The following is an 18,972-nucleotide window of genomic DNA, read 5'->3' as shown; positions in this document are numbered from 1 at the left end:
ACTGAACAAAATTACAAAGTCCTGGCTATAATACATTCTAGCAAGCAAGGCTGGAGAAGGCAATGGCACCCCACTCCAGTACTCTTGCCTGGAGAATCCCATGGACCAAGGAGCCTGGTGGGCTGCCATCTATGGGGTCACACAGAGTCAGACACGACTGAAGCAACTTAGCAGCAGCAGCAAGCAAGACAGATCACCTACAAATACAAATCCAGCTAACTGTGTTCCCTATGTGATAAGGGAAGAGCCCTGTGCCCTCTTGCTACTTATTGGCAAGAATGGTTTAGGAAACAGAAATAACTGCAGGTTTGCTGATTCACACCCATGCCAAATGGGGCACCTGTTCACAGAGACCTATGCTGCTGCAGTTTTTTGTGACTAAGTTGAGTAACAGACCTTTCAGTATCAATTTCATATGTATGTATGTACATTTACAGATGTAACTCATTCCTCCAGTCTTCCCAGACAGTGGACACAAATGAGGTTACAATAACAACTCACATTTTATTAATGTGCTCTCCTGACCACTAAGGAGGCATCTCGGCAGTGTTTTCTTCCATGCTTCTATTGGGGGCATCCAAGGGCACCTCATGTGTGTTCACAAACAGGCTTTTTATATTCTTGTACCCCAGCCTCATCAGGGTTGTATGCTACACAAGCATCCGTTTGGAGCAGTATCTCATTGCAGCCCTCCATAAGAATTTGCTTCCCTGCCCAGGGAGCAGTTTTCAGAGATCCCCAAACAGCAACTGTTGAGGTAGAAAAATTCTCTTCAGAAGAGGAAAATAGGTAAAATGTCCCTTTCCCTTCACACTATGAAAAGACCCAACCTGAGCCCATGTTAAGTGTTCAGGACTCTGGAAGCCAGAACTCAGGAAGTGATTAACAATGTCTGGGTGCACTCTGAGGAGCATTTTCTCACCTGGTCCTGGCAGGTGAGATTGTTGATCGCCATTTGTCTCAAAGTTCAGTTCAGTCGCTCAGTCGTGTCTGACTCCTTGCGACCCTGTGAACCACAGCACACCAGGCCTCCCTGTCCATCACCAACTCCCGGAGTCCACCCAAACCCATGTCCATTGTGTCGGTAATGCCATCCAACTATCTCATCCTCCACTGTCCCCTTTTCCTCCTGCCCTCAATCTTTCCCAGCATCAGGGTCTTTTCAAATGAGTCAGCTTTCCACATCAGATGGCCAAAGTATTGGAGTTTCAGCTTCAACATCAGTCCTTCCAATGAACACCTAGGACTGATCTCCTTTAAGATGGACTGGTTGGATCTCCTTGCAGTCCAAGGGACTCTCAGGAGTCTTCTCCAACACCACAGTTCAAAAGCATCAATTCTTCTGTGCTCAGCTTTCTTTATAGCCCAACTCTCACATCCATACATGACCACTGGAAAAACCATAGCCTTGACTAGACGAACCTTTGTTGGCAAAGTAATGTCTCTGCTTTTTAATATGCTGTCTAGGTTGGTCATAACTTTCCTTCCAAGGAGCAAGCGTCTTTGAATTTCATGGTTGCAGTGACAATGTGCAGTGATTTTGGAGCCCAGAAAAATAAAGTCAGCCACTGTTTCCACTGTTTCCCCATCTATTTGCCATGAAGTGATGGGACCAGATGCCATGATCTTAGTCTTCTGAATGTTGAGATTTAAGCCAACTTTTTCACTCTCCTCTTTCACTTTCATCAAGAGGCTCTTTAGTTCTTTTTCACTTTCTGCCATAAGGGTGGTGTCATCTGGATATCTGAGGTTATTGATATTTCTCCTGGCAATCTTGATTCCAGCTCACTCAAAGAATTCCTTGTAAAACAAACAAACAAAAAAAACACCTTTATCTTCTGCTTGTAGACCCCTCTCCACTGACCACAAACCTAGTCCACAGGCTGGTCTGGGAAGCCCTGTGGTGGCCTCCTCAGTGCCCTCTTACCAGCTCCAAGCCCCATGCACAAATCCCCACTCCAGCCAAGCAACTCAGCTGGGGCCATTCAGGGTCACCAAGTAGGCCCAGATGTGGCTAAATCTCAATTCAAGACAGGTAAGATGTAGAAAAATCCATTCAAAAAGATCAACATGGTTTGGGAAAGGATTAGGATAGAAAGTCCATCCTGTACCACTGAGAAAGAAGGGATAAACAGAGAGGAGAGCAGGCTGGGATCAGTAGTCTGCCCCTTAGGACAATGAGCAGCAGGATGCAAATGGCCAGCCCAGGGGAAATACCCTCCCTCCTTCCATCCTGCCTTGCTATGGGGCCTGCTACTTCTCACACATGACCTTCTGGTTTAGAAGCCTGCTATGGAGAACAGAAGGTCTCAGGGAATCAGTAAGTGAAGACAGAAGAGATATTGCCAAGAACCATCTCTAAATTTTAATTCTGGGCTGTCATCCAAATTTTCTTTGACTGCAAGTTTTGCTTTGTAGAGGTTCAATGTCCTTTCAGATGGCAGCTTTGGGGCCCTACCACCATCAGTTCTGATGCCACTGACTGAAGTTAGTTATTTACACAGGTAGACCTCAGTCCCCTCCCTACCTGCAACAAGCCAGAGATTCTGAAGGAAACTCCCAAAGACAGAAACATTAGTCTCAAAGCCAGTTCAAGTGCTGCTGCCTCCACGAAGCATACCTGGAGCTCCCACTCCATATCCAAATTCCTTATAAACTTTCTTCTTCCTATAAAGTTCTATAAGGCTGTTTTCTCCCTTTGCCCTGTGGTGCAGTGACTTCTATGCTTTTATTTCCCAAACTGACTTCTATGACAGTTTAGCACTAGGGGCTAAACTCTCTGTGACAGATGCCAGACTGTATAGCAGTAGCCCTCACAGCACCACACAGAGTCCGTTCTGTAACAGACAGCAGATAATTAGCCAAGTACATTCCCAGGAGACTACTTACAAAGGCCATTTTCCTTGGCCCTAAAATGGTAGGACCCAAGTTGTAGGGAAATTTTATCCAGTCTATTGTAGTCCTTATGGACAAGCCACAGAGGCTGTGATTCCTTGACTCAGCGTGAGGGCTCCTCAGTCTTTCTGTGACTCCAGCAAAAGTGGTCAAGGATTTTCTGACACTGTCTTTTCTTCAAGTCCCTGCTGTCAAGTATTATGGTAATATTTGGATGTTTTCCACAAAGGGATGATGACCTACCCAGAACTGATAACCCAGCCAGTCCAAGCATCTATGACATAAAGGCCTACATCTGTTCTGGTTGGTCAGGGCTGTCTCCCTGGCCTTCCCCACACATCCCTAGGGGCCAGTTTCTCTAAACTCCCTCTGAATGCTCCATTGCCTTTGTTTATCCTCTTCCCTCAGGCAGACCCATATTCATACCTTGAAGTCCAGCTGAAGAGTCACCTCCTGTGTGGAATCCCTCTGACCTCTCCTTATAGCAGGGAAAACATTCTTTCCTCTCCCTTCACCAAGCCCTCTGTATCCATTCTCTACAGCACTTATTTTAGGCTGAAATTGCTTTCTGTTTCCATCTCCCCCACTTATGTAAGCTTACATTTCACTCATCTTTAGCAGATCCCGTAAGCACAATGCCTGGCAGGAGAAGGAGCCCCACAGCAAACATTTCTTGAATGAAAGAATGGGCATGACCCTTGCAAATGTTTTCCAAAAACAGAAAGCAAGGAAATCCTCCAAAGCACTAAGATTAAAGTTATTATTTTGTTATCTAAATCATGTCTTGCTTTTTAAAGTTAAAAATAATAATGGCTAATATTTATCAAGAACTTGCTAGCGCATGTTAAAATTCAAAGCAACCATCTGAAGTAGAGATTATCATTACCTTGTTTTACAGAAATGGAAACTGAGAAAGATTAAGAAGTGTGTCCAGATTCACATAGCTGGTAAGTGGGAGTCTGTTTGGTTTGAAAGCCTGCTTTCTCAGCTACCACACTTTCCACACAGCCCTTCCAATACGAATTACAGTATGAGCATTTTCCTATATCTTTAAACTGTATTTAATGTCTTTATAAAGAACAAGTTTCTACACATGATTGTAGTACCTTGCTACTCAAAGGGTGGTGTGCTCACCTGGTCACTTGTTAGAAATGCATATCTCAGGTTCCACCCCCAATCTACTGAATCAGAGTCTGTATTTAACATGACCCCCTAGTGAGGTGTATCAGGGCTTCCCTGATCACTCAGTTGGTAAAGAATCTGCCTGCAATGCAGGAGACCCCAGTTCGATTGCTGGGTTGGGAAGATCCCCTGGAGAAGGGAAAGGCTACTCACTCCAGTATTCTGGCCTAGAGAATTCCATGGACTGTATAGTCCATGGGGTTGCAAACAGTCGGACTTTCTACTGAGATGTATGTGTGTTAAAGTTTGAGAAGCACTGGTTTAGATCAGGAGTCAACAAACAACAATCCATAGGCCAAACCCAGCCCCTCCCCTGTTTCTGCACAGCCCATGAGCTAAGAATGGCTTTTACATCTTTAAATGGTTGAAATTTTTTTCAAAATGATAATACTACTTTATGACATGAAAATTACATGAAATTCACATTTCAATGTCCATAAATAAAGCTTAATTGAAACATTTTTTTTCCTATTACTTACTGCCCGTGATTGCTTTGGCGCTAATATGGCTAGTAAACTTGAGTAGTTATAACAGACTGTATGGGCCACAAAAATATTTGCTATCTGGTCCTTTACAGATGAAGTTTGCCAATCCCTTCCCAGCTCTATCCCGCATTCACTGCCACCAGCTCATAATGGGAGTAGGAAAGAGGGCAGCCAGCATTCAGGAAGACCAGAGAGGAAAGAGCATCATTAGGGAGAACCAGAGTTCAGTTGAGGCCAGAGGCTGCAGGAACTGCTGGAAGGGGATTTACCGCTGAGTAGAAGTCCAGAGAAAGGGGTAATTGGGCTGAGTGTGTGGTGCGGTAAGACAGCGGTGGTTAGGGAGAAGAGGCACAGAGCAGTGAGAAGACCAGAGTACAGAACATAGCCGCTGTGAGGAGGGAGCTCCTCAAAGGTGCATGGGAAGGCTGGCCAAGGCCCAGGATGAAAGGTCAGGTGGAGCTCTCAGCTTCAAGGTTCCCCATGGAGTACAAGTGCAGTTGTTTTGAGACTGCTGCAAGTTGAAGGGTTGGGTGTGTCCTGGTTGTTGAAACTGGCAGACTTTTCTTGAGGTTTCCAAACTGTGAGGGTGAAAAGGCATTCTCATCCTTAAGAAGAAATTGTAATCTTGATGTGTATAGAGATGAAATTATCTCTCTGCACCTTTATCTTGAGATGGAATTTGGCTACCTAAGTAAGGAGCTTGTTACACATGCAGACTCCTTACCCCACCAGAAAGAGCTTCATTCAGTGGGAATCTGATTTTAAGATGACTAATACTTTGAGAACTACTGCTTCAGTGAATGAAAGAACTCAGGCCTCTGGAAGGAGTTGGCTTGAATAGGTCATGCTTCTGAAAGTGAACATTTATATGAATGAGAGATTGTTTCCTAATTTCTGATGGCATACAGGACATCAGGAAGAGGTAAGAGCATTAGAGAGGAATTGATGGGCTCTCTGTGCTAAACCAAGAAGCAGGAGAAATGGGGGTAAGTTTCAGGCACCTGGGAAACTCTAGGAAAGGCATTAGCTAGGAGAAGGCCTTGAAGGAGCTCAGGGACTAAAGCTAAGGGTTCTGATGCAGAGGATACCACCAAGTGAGATTCAGAGCACACAATGCCGTAGAGCAGAAATACCTGCCTCTCCTATGACATGGGGCTTCCCAGGTAGTGAAGTGGTAACGGATCCACCTTCCAATGCAGGAGACGCAAGATACCTGGGTTTGATCCTTGGGTCGGGAAGATCCCCTGAAGGAGGAATGGCAACCCACACCAGGGTTCTAGCCTGGGAAATTCCATGGACAGAGGAGCCTGGTGGACTACAGTCCACGAGGTTGCAAAGAGTCAGACATGACTGAGCGACTGAGCGCGCATACACACATGACTTGAGGATCTCAAGTAATTGACAGATGAGGATGCTCAGGGCTGAGTTACCAAAGGCAAATGGCAGATCTAATATGTATTTAGGTTATTTTCTGAACTTTCAAAAATTTCACCCCTATTCCACTGCTCCCAGTGTCTTTCACAACCGTCCCCTATATATTTATTTTCTCAGATGCTAGATGCAAATTAAATTATGGCACCGGCCCCTACAGAATCTCTGACACCAGGGTATATATGCAGGAGCAACTTATTTTTCACAAGTCACGAAATTAAAAATATCAGAGAGTGTGAATACAAGGCATTGTCTCATACATCAATAATTCAGTTTCCGAAAAAAGATGGATAGGGAGAAGAAGGTTAGGATAGGAAATTAGTGCTTTTTAAAATCTGCTTTAGACCTGTCGTGCAAAAGCAGTCATCTTTTCTGTTTTTCTGTGTTTCCATTCATTGAAGGAAACATGCTGGAAACAACCACATTTGAGGCACAGCATGAAACATCTGTCCAAACTGTTTTGGCTTTTCATTGAGACATTGGTTTGGTTTTTGCAGGCAGCACCTTGCTGTCATGAGACAAAAAAACATTCCCAGGCTCTTTAAGGTATTGTGTAGGGTTGCTACTGGGAACTGAGTGCACTTAAACGGATTCTCAGCCCACCCAGGAATATAGGTCTGACCCTTAAGGATAATAAGTCAGGGAGTCAGATCCAAGAAAGGCCGACACTCCCTGCCCAGTTATTTTTAAACCCCAGAGGCTGCTTCTGCATATGATATCACTTATGTAACTTCTTTTTGCAAGGACCCCTCTGCTTCCCCAACCCAGCTTCCACACCCATCCCACCCCATAGCATCAGCACAATGACACATGTGCTGCTCCACCCCACTGTGAATTTGGCAACAGACTAAGGATGTGGACATTGAGTAAATAAACACACAACAGCGAAATTGGCTTTTGTGCAACCAGCTTTCAGGAGTTACATTTTGTTCCTTTAGGTTTAAAATTTCAGTGCAATGGGATAAGAAAATTGCTCAAACTATATTGCAAAGCTGATTAGGAATTTCCATCATTAGAAGTACCATTATGTTATTTTGGGATAAAAGACTTTTTAATTTATACTGCAGCTTCCATGTATGAATATTAATCTAGAACAATCCTACTGGTTTCTATATGCTGGATTTATACATGAGTTTGATAAAAATCATATATTAAAACTTTTAAATAAATTCTAATAGTAATTAGTGACCATCCACTCTAAAAAGTGAGCACTAACTAATGGGATTTTGCTTCAAAGAATCTGGTCTATTAAACATGACATTAAATATTCATCTATTTAAAAAGCTGCAAATGTCAATGAAAGAACAAAGCTGTCAAATGCTAGGAGTGTTTCATTAAGAAACACTGATGGGATTTTGATGAAGTTGGGGACTCAGACAAGCTTTATCTGCCAGTGAGACAGCTATTCATATTTTTTTGTTGTTGTTAGCAAAATACCAGAAGAGCATAAAATAGCAATATGCTAACCTGAATTGAAATTTTTCCTTTTCTATATTTCTACAAGCCCAATCCTATAAAACCTTTATATAACTAAATTAGCATCTATTTCGATGGAAAGCTGTTGACATCGGTACTATAATTAATTTGATACCCATGGCCAGGCTAAGAGAGGACTAGAATGGATAATTGAAACATCTAGTCATTTAAAGGGTCATTTTAGCTGTTTCTTTTCATCTTCTATACAATTAAGTGTTTCAGATGTGTATGCTTTTGGCTGCAGGTAACAGAACATCCAAATAACAATGATATAAAAAATAGAGTGTTCCAGTTGTTTGACCCCGCCCCAAATTTAGTGGCTTAACATCTATTTACTCATGAATCTGCAATTTGAGGAGAGCTTTGGCTGGGTGGAAGTTGGTGGGGAAGGGCTTGTTTGCTCTCCTTGGCATCAGCTAGGGAAGCTTGAAGACTAAGGGCTAAAATCCTTTGAAGGCTGATTCACTCGTGTATTTGTCAGTTCTTTTTTTTTTTTTTTTTTAATTTTTCAGCACTTTATTATTATTTTTTATTTGTCAGTTCTTGATGAAAAGAGAGTTCAGGCTGGGACAGCTGGGGCTCCCTGGGTATCTCAATCTCTGTGTGGTCTTCTGAAGTGGTTTCTCTAGCATGGCAGCTTCAGTGTAGACTGCTTTTTTTGTTGTTGTTGTACCAGGTTTTAGTTGTGCCATGTAGGATCTAGTTCCCTGACCAGGAGTTGAATTTAGGCCCCCTGCATTGGAAATATGGAGTCTTAGCCACAGGACCACCAGGGAAGTCCCTAGACTGACTTCTGACATGTCAACCTGAGGTTCTCAACTGCACAAGAGAGAGAGGGATTGATAACAAAACAGAAACTGTATCACCTTTTATGACTTGTGGAGTCATTCATTATCACTCCTACTGCATTCTATTTATTGGAAGCAAGTCATTAAGGCTGCCCTATATTCAAGAGAAGAGGAATTAGGCTACATCTTTGATAGGAGGAGTGTCAAGGAATTTGTAGCTATGTCTTAAAATCACCATGAAAGGATTTATTTTCCCCATCTAATATCTATAGGGAAGCAGTTCTGAATAGGGTGGGGCTCCATGATGTAATAAAAATCAAGTTTTTTTCCTGTAATTCTGCTCTACCATTTTCAGTACATTGCCTCATTGTCTCAAAGTCACAAGATGACTGTTACAGATCCAAACATCATAACCATGTTTAAGACCAAAAAATAAAGAAGTAAAAAAAGTGGAAGAAGTAAAAAAAAAAAAAAAATCAGCTTCTAGCTCCCTTTTTCAGGAAATAAAAGACCCTTCCCAAAACCCTTCTCAGCAGAATTCCACTTACGCTGCACTGGCTGGAACTCTGTTCGAAGGCCACCCCTTGCTTCAGGGGAGGTAAAAACAGTGACTATTCAGCTTCTCCAATCTCTATTGCAGAGGTAGGCATGGGTGGAGAGATCTGAAAATCAGCCAAGCCGTGCTTTTTGCCCTCTGTATCAGACCTATAAAACTCCTCCCATGACTAGAAGGAGTTTCAAAGAGCTGTTTCTCTTCCCTTAACCAAAATTAACAGTGAAATGACTTGAAAATGGTTAGCAGAGGGAAAATGCATCAGCTAATGAATGGAATCACTTTCAACTATATATTTCCAAATAGGATCAAAAGCTAAATGTTGAATTAAATGAATCATTTGTACAGTTTAACAGGAAGCAGAACTGGGTCATTACAGAAATATTTGCCAGTAAGATAGGGAGGACAAAGAAGAGGCGAGACTACTAACTTCTGACAAAATGTTAAAGCTGCCTCACAGATTACCTTGGGTTCAGAGGCCCAGGGCTAAAAATAATTTGGGAGCAGGGCAAAAAGGAACAATTACCTGATAACCCTAACCCAAATCTTATATCTTACTTTATGGAGCTTCTTTTTTTAGGCTTCTGTTGCCACTAGTGAATAAAAATAGGAAAATTACTGTGAGTTGATGGATTTTAGTTAAGCCAACAATTATTTGAATTTTAGCTTTAAAGATTTTATAACATTTAACTAAAGAAAAAAAAATTAAAACCCCTCTCTTTCCTCCTTGAAAGCATAGAGCTCCCTAAGTCTATTGACTTGTGCTATGGTGTCACACAAGAATAGAGAAATTGCACTACACAGGTATTTTCTGGTTACATATAAGCATTAACACATGACCCCAACAATAGCTAAGATTGAAGAATGAGACGACCAGATTTACTGACTCTGGTGGTGTCGCGAGGTCTTTTCTGGGTAAACTAGCAGACATTCATGAAAATACATGTATGAAAGGGCAAGAGCTGAACATGAAGAAAGAACATGCCCACAGTGAGAACATGCCCACAGTATCCCCTGGCATTAACTCCTAGTGAGTTTAGGGGAATAGTGAGTGGTTAATCCTAAAAAAAAAGGAATGGAGAATAAGAAACCTTCCCCTTCATAATGAAAAAATTCTGACATAAAGAAATTAAATAATTTATCCAAAGTGGTAGGCCACATATGAAACAGAAAAAAAAAAAGCCCAAGCATTTACAAGCATTTACATTTATAGTTTAATTTGGAATAGAAAGTCATGCAGGTCTTTATTCTAAACAGTGACCAACTTGATCTAACACAAAATACATATCTCAAACAAAATCATATATTATATATTATGGGAGTTACCAATCCCTTTTATTATTTATAAGCTATTACTTTGTTTTCAATGTTTCTATCATCTGTAAAATTTAATTAAGAAGCAAAGAATCAGCTTATAGCAATCACCATTCCATATATTTATTACTCATATTCAAATTATAATCATATTATGATGACTCTTGATCCTCATAGAGTACAACAAAATAATAATTTGAACTTTTCCTTATTAAGAAAAAAGTTTAAAGACAGACTATAAGATACTTCTGATACTCCCAAGCATATAGCAAAATTCTAAAGTGCAGAAACTATCATAAACTTGTAACTCTCCAAAGCAACTGTCAAGTTCCAGGCTCAGGATAAGTGACTCATACTCTCAAAATTACTTTAGATAGTCAACATCTCTCACAAACTCATACATATTTTTCACATATGAAAATATTTTGAGATAAAATATTTCCCACACTCATTTCTAACTAGAAATACCCACTGGTTTTGATTGAAAGGATTCATTAGATATTACTCAATTAGGTGACAACATTATTAGTCCCCATTAAACACTAATTTGCTTTTTATCCTGCAAAAACTAACACATATGTAAAATAGGCATTGGCCACTCCTGAAACGTACATCTGATGATAAGACAATAAGCAAGTTGATGGTAATTTGATACATGAGCTGTTGTTCGTTCCATGCCTCCTTTTCCACTGCCACTTTTGCCAGAAATGAAAATTAACAGCAAATGCTTCTGTTTTCTACATTGTGTCCAACATCCTTATGTGTGGGACACACACACACTAGTTTAGATCAACAAACACTTATCAAGTATCTACTGCCAGGTGCCAAGCTGGTATTGTAGACACAGTGCCAAAAGGGGCAGCCTCTGGCTGTCTTAATTCTCACTTGAGGTCATCATTTGCTAACTATATAGCCTCAGGCAAGTTCCTCAGTCTTTCTAAGCCCTAACTTATTTATCTGAAAAATGAGAATACTAATAATACCTATTTCATGGGAGTTTTGTGAATATTAAATAAGATAATTCATATACAGAGCCTGGTATCTAGTGAGTGAAAAGAATTTTGCTATCATCACCACCACCATCATTATCACAGCATGATCTCTTAATCTTTATTTCCCAACTGGGGGAAAAGACACATAAACAGTTTTCTTTTTATGTTGTGCTGATCTCAGAGGACAGGTACTTCGAGGAATGTCTCTGAACTGAGAGCTGAAGGATTAGTAGAGTTAGCCAGATGAAGGAGAAAGGTATTCCAGAGGGAAGAGCTTGAGCAAAGTCACAGGAGCATATTGTGCACAAGAACTGGATGTGGTTTTCTATTATTAGACAGAAAGTTCAAAATGGGGAGTGGTCAAAAATGAGCTTCATAAGGAAGGTGAGAACCAAGTTATGGGAAGTCTTACACACCACTTTAAGACAAGTAGATTTCTTTCTGTAAACAAAGTTTCCTAAGCCAAGTTATATAAAACACTGGTGTTCACAGAGGTAATTCACGAGGTGTTCTTCAAAATAATAGCTTTACTGAAACTTGTGTCTGGAAATATTCTCAATGTTACCTCTGCTGAGGGATTCATAATGCATATATGAATTCAGGCTTACATATACATCAGCATACTGAAGGCTCTGAAAAGCCCTGCAATAAAAGGGCCTCATCATCTCAGGTTAACCTGATATTTTTAATTTATTTTACCGCAAGTCATCATTTTTACAGAATGCTGAGCTTTTTCTGGGTTTTAATCAGAATAGTGAATTAGACACTGTAGCTAAGTAAAATCACTCTAGCTACAGAGATGGATTTCCAAGGGGTATGACTATAGAGTGTGAGTGAGATGATGATGATCCAAGGTGGAGGACATGTAAAGATTCAAGATATATTTAAAGGTAAAACTATCAGAAGTTTTACTGATAGAGTGCAGTGAGGGAAATGGCTGTACCTAGAGTTCTGGCTCAAGCCAAAAGAAGAGTAGCACCACTCGCTTCAAAAGAACTATAGAAAAATGTGACATAGAGGAAGGAATGAGAGATAGGTAAGATAAAGAACTCAATTTGGGACATGATAAGTTTGAAACACCCATGACATTTCCAAATGAAATTATAAGTGGCAATTAAGTCAACAAACGCTTGTTTAGCTCCAGTCTAAACCAGGGTCATCTGACAAATAATTCCCTGATCATCCTAGTCTAAACTTCAAAATTAATTTCAGATTCCATAATGCATTATATTAATTTTAACATCAGCATATTTACTTAGCATAATTTACTAAGATTAGCATTTGGTCATATTAAATAATTCAAAGTTTTCTTAATGCATTTCTAAATTAAAATATGCAGATGGACATATAAGACAGATGAATCTCAAATCACTCAAGATAAATTAAATTCTTACTTAAAATATGGATCTGCAGTAGACCTACTGTCATAATTCAGATTGGTGTTACCAACCAATATAAATGAATTTTTCATGTATGTTGTCATATATCATTTATTAAAACTGATACGTTTTCTTCCTGTTCTAACCCTAAGCTGTATGAAAGCTTCACCTTTGTGCCCTGACACACAGAAAATGTGCATTAAATTTTGTTGAATAAAATTAATTAGAGCAGGTCACACTAGTAAATACAAAATAACAAATTTCCAACTCTACTCTCTCCCTAGTTGATCTCATCTACCTTGTTAACTTTCAATATGGTCTACAGGCTAATGACTTCCAAACTGTTATCAGCTCTGCCCTCCCTTGAAAATCAGACTTTACTTTCCAGTCTTATTTGACTTTCCCATTTGAACATTCAACAAGGACCTTAAACATAATTTATCCCTAGTGACACTGCTAGTTGTCTGCTTCCATAATATCCATTCACCCCTTACTCCTTATTAAAATACCTTGTTTTATTTAGAGAAACAATGTGTCCAGCTAAAGAGCTCAGCCTCCTTTGCAGCTAGAGGTGGTCACCTGACATAACTTTGATCAATGAGATAAAAGTAGGGGTCTACTGAGGATCTCTGCAAAATTTTTTGCTTTCCTGACATAGACACCACCCTCTTCCTACTTTCAGCTTCCTCCTTCTCCCATCCAGAGTTCTGACACTATGCTTGGAGCTGCGGCACACCTGTTACATCAGTGGAAATGAAAGTCATGATAAAGAAAGGCTTTCAGACCTTTCCCTGTCGTACACATCTCAATTTCTAATGGCACCATCCATCTAGTAACTCAAGCCAAATAAAATAAAATCTAGGTATCCTTGATGCCTCCTTCTGGTTCTACCTCCAAACTGTATCTTCAAACTCATCTTCTCTCCATTTCTGCCAAACAGCCAACCCATTGCCATAGCTGCCCATTGCACTCCCTCCTACAATCCATCTTCTACACCACACCCAGGGTGGTCTTTTGAAAACACATAGGTTACGTCACTCCCTATTTTAAAACCTTCCAATTGCTTCCTGTTTTGCTTATAATATCCACATGCCTGCCCATGGCTTACAGGGCTCTGCATGACCTGACCTCATCTTGTACCCATGCCCTTCTTACTATATTCAAGTTGTACCACCTTCACTTTACTCCTCAAAAGCATCAAATGTATTCCCACCTTAGGGCCTCTGTACTTGAGGTTACCTCTGCTTCAAATACTTTTCGACCTGGCTCTTCCCATGATTGGCTTCTCATCATTCAGGTCTCAGCTCAAATGTCACCTCCCTAGGGAGGCCTTCTCTGACTACCTTATTTCCCCTGTGATTCATTATCCATACACCCTGTGTTATTTCCTTCATATGCTCATCATTTTCTGAAATTATCTTGCTTATTTAGTTGTCATCTTTTGTCTCCTTCTAGATTATAGTCTTCATGAGTACAGAAACTGTGTCTCTTATTCTCTGCTTCATCCCCACAGCTAGAACAATGTTTGGCACACAGTAGGCACTTGATAAATACTGTTTTTAATAAATGGATGAATTTTTTAAAAAACCAACATACAGTCTTGGACTCTTAGAAAACTGCCAGATTTTATGGTTTCAAAACATATGAATTTTCTTGTTTAAACACTTGAATAGCAAAAGAGAATTTTACATTTAAATAAAAGTTTATTCTAGCATATGAGTTAGAAATAACTGAATGTACTTAATCCTATTAACTATCCTCTATCATGTTTAAATATTTTTGCTTACCACATATAGTCTTGAACCTAGTTGTAGTAACATAATATGGGGTTAGATCCCTCATACAAGTTGCCAAGCGTCATGTTTTTATATGAAACAAGCCATTAGGAGTTTGGAAGGGGCCCAACACTCAAGTTCAAAGCTTCCAGATCCATTTACATGTGGTGGCGAGAGGGAAAGGCTGTCCTTCAGACCATTCCTATGGACAGCATAGAAAGCCAGGGATTTTTTTTTTTCCAAACTCTTCAATTTCAATCCAGTGAAAATAAAGCATGTAGGAAAAATGTTCAAGGTTAATCAATATGGCCTCTGTAAGGGACAAATGCTTTCAAAACCACAAGGAGTAGGATATACATTTCTGATCACTTTTATTTCTAGATTTTTTTTTCAATAATTTTGAAGTTTGGGGGGATTTTACCAGTATTTTCATTAGTAGATTCTTAGTGTTGGAAGGAAAGGGAAAATAAAAGAGTTTTACACCACCACCCTTCCCGGCACCGCTACAGAGGCTGGAAACAGAGCAAGTTAAAAGGCTCAATGCCTGGAGTTCCCAAAGATGTTGTCATGTTACATCATGGACAACCCAGAACAGAAGAGGAGGGGAGCAGGTGCCAGGACAGGTCAGGGCACATACAGAACACCAGGTCCTAGGCGGCAATAAGGAACACTCACAAAGCAAGAACATGCTTTTCCCTTGACTGCTTTCATTTCATTTGTGTCTCAAAGTGTGATCTGTGAAGTCCTGGGGAATTCTGCAGGGGAATCCAAGAGATCAAAACTACTTTCATAATAATGTTTGAAGAATGATTTGCCTTTTACACTATGTGGACATTTATATTGATGATGCAAAAGTAATACTGGCTCAAACTGACAGTCCCTTAATACATGTTGAAGAAGGAGCACCAAACTGTACCCAACAGACACCATTTTCTTCACCAGCACAAACTCACAAATCAAAAGGTAAGAAAGCTAGTTTTACTTAAGAATGTCCTTGATGAAACATTAAAAGTCACTAATTTCATTAAACCACAACACTTCAGGATGGGTCTTAGTAATACTCTGACAAACTAGGACAGACACAGAGGAACATCTGCTCCATATTAAGGTGGAACCGGTATCGCCAAGATAAATGCTTGTTGTTATTATCGTTTGAGTTACAAGCTGAACTAACCATTTTTTTCATGAAACATCATTTTTACTTGAAAAAGCAACTTATTCAGATTTAGGAATTTGGCAGACATTTTCTTGAAAATGAACAAAATGAGCCTGTTATTTCAAAGAAAACATCTGGCAATATTTATTGACAAGTAACATTTAAGAAACTACCTCTTGCTGAGATTTGGGATCGTATCTATAATTATCCAAAAAAAGCTACTAAAATATTCCTCCCTTTTCCAAATGCATACCTCCGTAACACCAGATTTTCTTCATATACTTCAATAGAAACATCTACCAGATTGAATGCAGATGCCAATATAAAAATCCAGTGTCTTTTATCAAGTCAGACATTAAAAATATTTGCAAAAAATATAAAATAATGCTGTGCTACTCACTGATTTTTTGTTTTGGAAAATAAATACATATTTTATAAAAATATGTTAATTTACCTATAATGGGTTTATTGTTTTCAAATGAATTAATAATATGTGTTTTTTAATGTCTTAGTTTTGATTTCTAGTATAGTTTATATTCATAGCTATAATCCCAAAAAACAAAAACTCTTTGGAATCCTCAATTTTTAAGAATATAAAGGAATCCTGAGACCACAACTCGGTATTTAGACAGTTAAAATAGAAATTTCTGTCAGTAATATATAATAGAACTATGTCATAGAAATAGAAAAATGTGTAATAGAAATATATAGCAGAAATCCTACATTTCTAATAGCATAGATCATTTTCATTCTACTGCAAAAAAGAGGTAGCTTTTTTATACTGTTAAAGGAAAAATTCACACAGCAGAATCAAGGTTGCCACCTATCTTGTCCTCACAGTAACCAGTGGCTTGTGAGGGTCAAAGAGCTGTTAGTATGCAGTGGCAGATGGGCTAGTGGCACAGGAAAGAGCCAGCAATGACTGGATTGGGAAATAAGAAAAGGTATGATGGGATAAAATGCTCTATTGCTTAATGGGCCTTTCTAATGAGGAGATCTGAACAATGAGAAATGTACTCTGATACAAGATTACTTTTTTAGATAAATTTGTGTTTTCTCTTCTGTTTTTCCCCTTTGAGGCCCTGATTCGTGTGAGTACAGATTCTCTGCTCTCTTGCCTCAGGAAAAGTTTGAGGTTGCAATATCTAAATTTTATTTTAAGAGGCATTAAGGAGAATATAGTTAAATCTAGGGAGGAATATCCCCTGTCTAAAATGAGAGTTTCTCTGGCTTGGTGGGGGAGACTAAGTCTAGGGCTGTCTGTTTCCTGCCTTACTTCCTGCCAGTACCCCCAAGAACCCAGCAGGACCTCAGAGAGACAATCAGTGTACCAAGAGGCAGACCACTGCCCAGGCTTCTCCAACCACAACAATGGCCTCCATGCACTAAAGATGGCACAAAGATGGCAGAAGGGAGGCCCTTAAAGGCTGCAGTGGCATCTTGCCAGTAACCTATGTGGCCAGATGGCTGATGCCTTTCTGGGCCCTAGGGTGTGTCAACTCTGCTTGAGAGCCTGGAACCTTGACACAGCCTCCAATGGAAACCCCAGGAACAAGGAGTTGAATTCCTTACTAGCCCTTCTGAATGTGAGGAGAGGGTCAAAGTTAACTACTGAATTAAAAGTAGAGAAGTATGAATATTATTTGGCAATAAAAAGGAACGACACAGTGCCACATGCTACAATAAGGATGAACCTTAAAAACATGCTAAATGAAGTCAGTCACAAAAGGTCACATATTTTACAATCCCACTTATACAAAAGGTCCAGAATAGGCAACTCTACAGACAGAAAGTTGGTTAGTGGTTACCTGGAGCTGGGGAACTAAAGGGTAAATACTGAAGAGTGTGTGCGTGCAAGTCGTTTCAGTCATGTCCAACTCTTTGCAACCCTATGGACCATAGCCCGCTGGGCTCATCCATGGGATTCTCCAGGCAAGAACACTGGAGTGAGTTGCCATACTGTCCTCCAGGGAATCTTCCTGACCCAGCAATCCAATCAGAGTCTCTTACATCTCCTGCATTGGCAGGCAAGTTATTCACCACTAGCGCCATCTACGAAGCCCAAATACTGAAGAATAGGTGATTTTTTTTTTTTTTTTTGGAGAGGAGAGGGGTGATGAAAATATCATAAAATCTATTGTGATAATAGATGTACAATTCTGTGCCTATATCCAAGAATTGAATTTCATACCTGAACAGGGTGAATTACATGGTATATGAGTTATATCTCAATAAAGCTGTTACCAAAAAGAAGTACAGAAGTCTGATCTCATGCCTATTTTACATACACCATGCTTTACAGTCATTTTATGAGGCTGCATCAAGGTGAAGTGGTAACTTCTGAACACACATATTGTACTGGCTTGGGCCCTAGTCGAAATGCCCACAGCACCAGCATTGCAGAAAGGTGTGGCACAGGGCAGATCGGGCTCCAGGGAACAGGGGAGGGGGCAACAAGTGGTCTTGGCAAGTGGTCTGTGTCCCAAGGGACCACACATGCCGCCAGAGCACCATCTTGGGGAACACTAGAGCAAGTGATATTCAGAGATGTGAGAGAACAACCAACATTAAGGATATCCCCAGCAGATTGCAACACCCCACCTCAGACAAGGGGTCCAGTTGCAGAATCTTGCCCCAGCACATGATTGTGATGAGGGCTGCAGCCCTGGAGAGACTGGGTAAGTTATCTAGGAAAGACCTGAGGCAACCCAGCAGGGATTTAATTACTAAATAATAATGTTAATAATATAAATATATAATTGATGCCATTTGTGTATGATAGTATGAACTATAAACCACATAAGCTCTAATAATAATGACAATAGCAAACACTAATTGTCAGGTACTGCTATATGTACTTTACATTTTTTAATTTACTAAATCTTCACAACCTCTGAAATCACTACTATTATCCTCCCCATTTTACAGATAGAAAATTGAGTCACAAAAAGATGAGGAAATTTGACCAAGCTCATTAGTAAGGGCAGAGCTGAAATTAAAACACAAGCAATATGGTCCCAGGACCTATCCTGACAACTCTACCATGTTGCGTTTAGGGTCGAGGCCCACTTACCACAACTGATTAACCAGGCCCGCAGGAACCATGCTTGGTATTGAATCCCCTTCAGCATTGAACAAGAAATCTTTAAAGCCCTTCCCATAGAGGAAGGGTCAGTCCCAGAGCCCGGACTGGGGCTGAGACTGCAGGGAGCCAGACAGGGAAGCAGGCAACCGCAGACACATCTTGTATTCTTCTTTTACAGTTGAGGAATCTGAGGCTCGAAGAAGTTCCACAGTTTGCCTGAAGACTCAGTAAACAATGGAATCAGGAAAGGGATCTCAGAACTCCTGATTCCAAGATGGAAGCTGTGAACTGGCTTTTAGAAATGGACTGGCAATGTCAAATAGTAAGTGAACTGGGCAGTGGGGTAGCAGAATGGTTAAAAACATGTGCTTGGTGGCCAGACTCCAGTTATGCCAAACACCTTATGATCTTGAAAGAGCTACTAACCTTTCCTATAAAACAGGTTTAGTAATAGTAGTAAC

General features: G+C 40.1%; 1 long non-coding RNA gene across 1 annotated transcript in view; it reads left to right on the top strand.

The window, feature by feature from the left end:
• The first annotated feature begins 3,791 nt into the window (after positions 1-3,791).
• LOC133248835 (uncharacterized) overlaps positions 3,792-18,972 on the top strand; it is a 39,918-nt gene continuing 24,737 nt past the window's right edge. Inside the window, exons 1-2 of the long non-coding RNA XR_009736780.1 lie at positions 3,792-3,842; positions 18,690-18,833. This is a non-coding gene — a long non-coding RNA (uncharacterized LOC133248835). The remainder of the gene's footprint in view (positions 3,843-18,689; positions 18,834-18,972) is intronic.

Source organism: Bos javanicus, chromosome 5, assembly GCF_032452875.1.
Source record: "Bos javanicus breed banteng chromosome 5, ARS-OSU_banteng_1.0, whole genome shotgun sequence".
NCBI lineage: Eukaryota > Metazoa > Chordata > Mammalia > Artiodactyla > Bovidae > Bos > Bos javanicus.
Note: the sequence above shows the minus strand (reverse complement) of the source record. Positions and strands in the feature narration are given on the sequence as shown.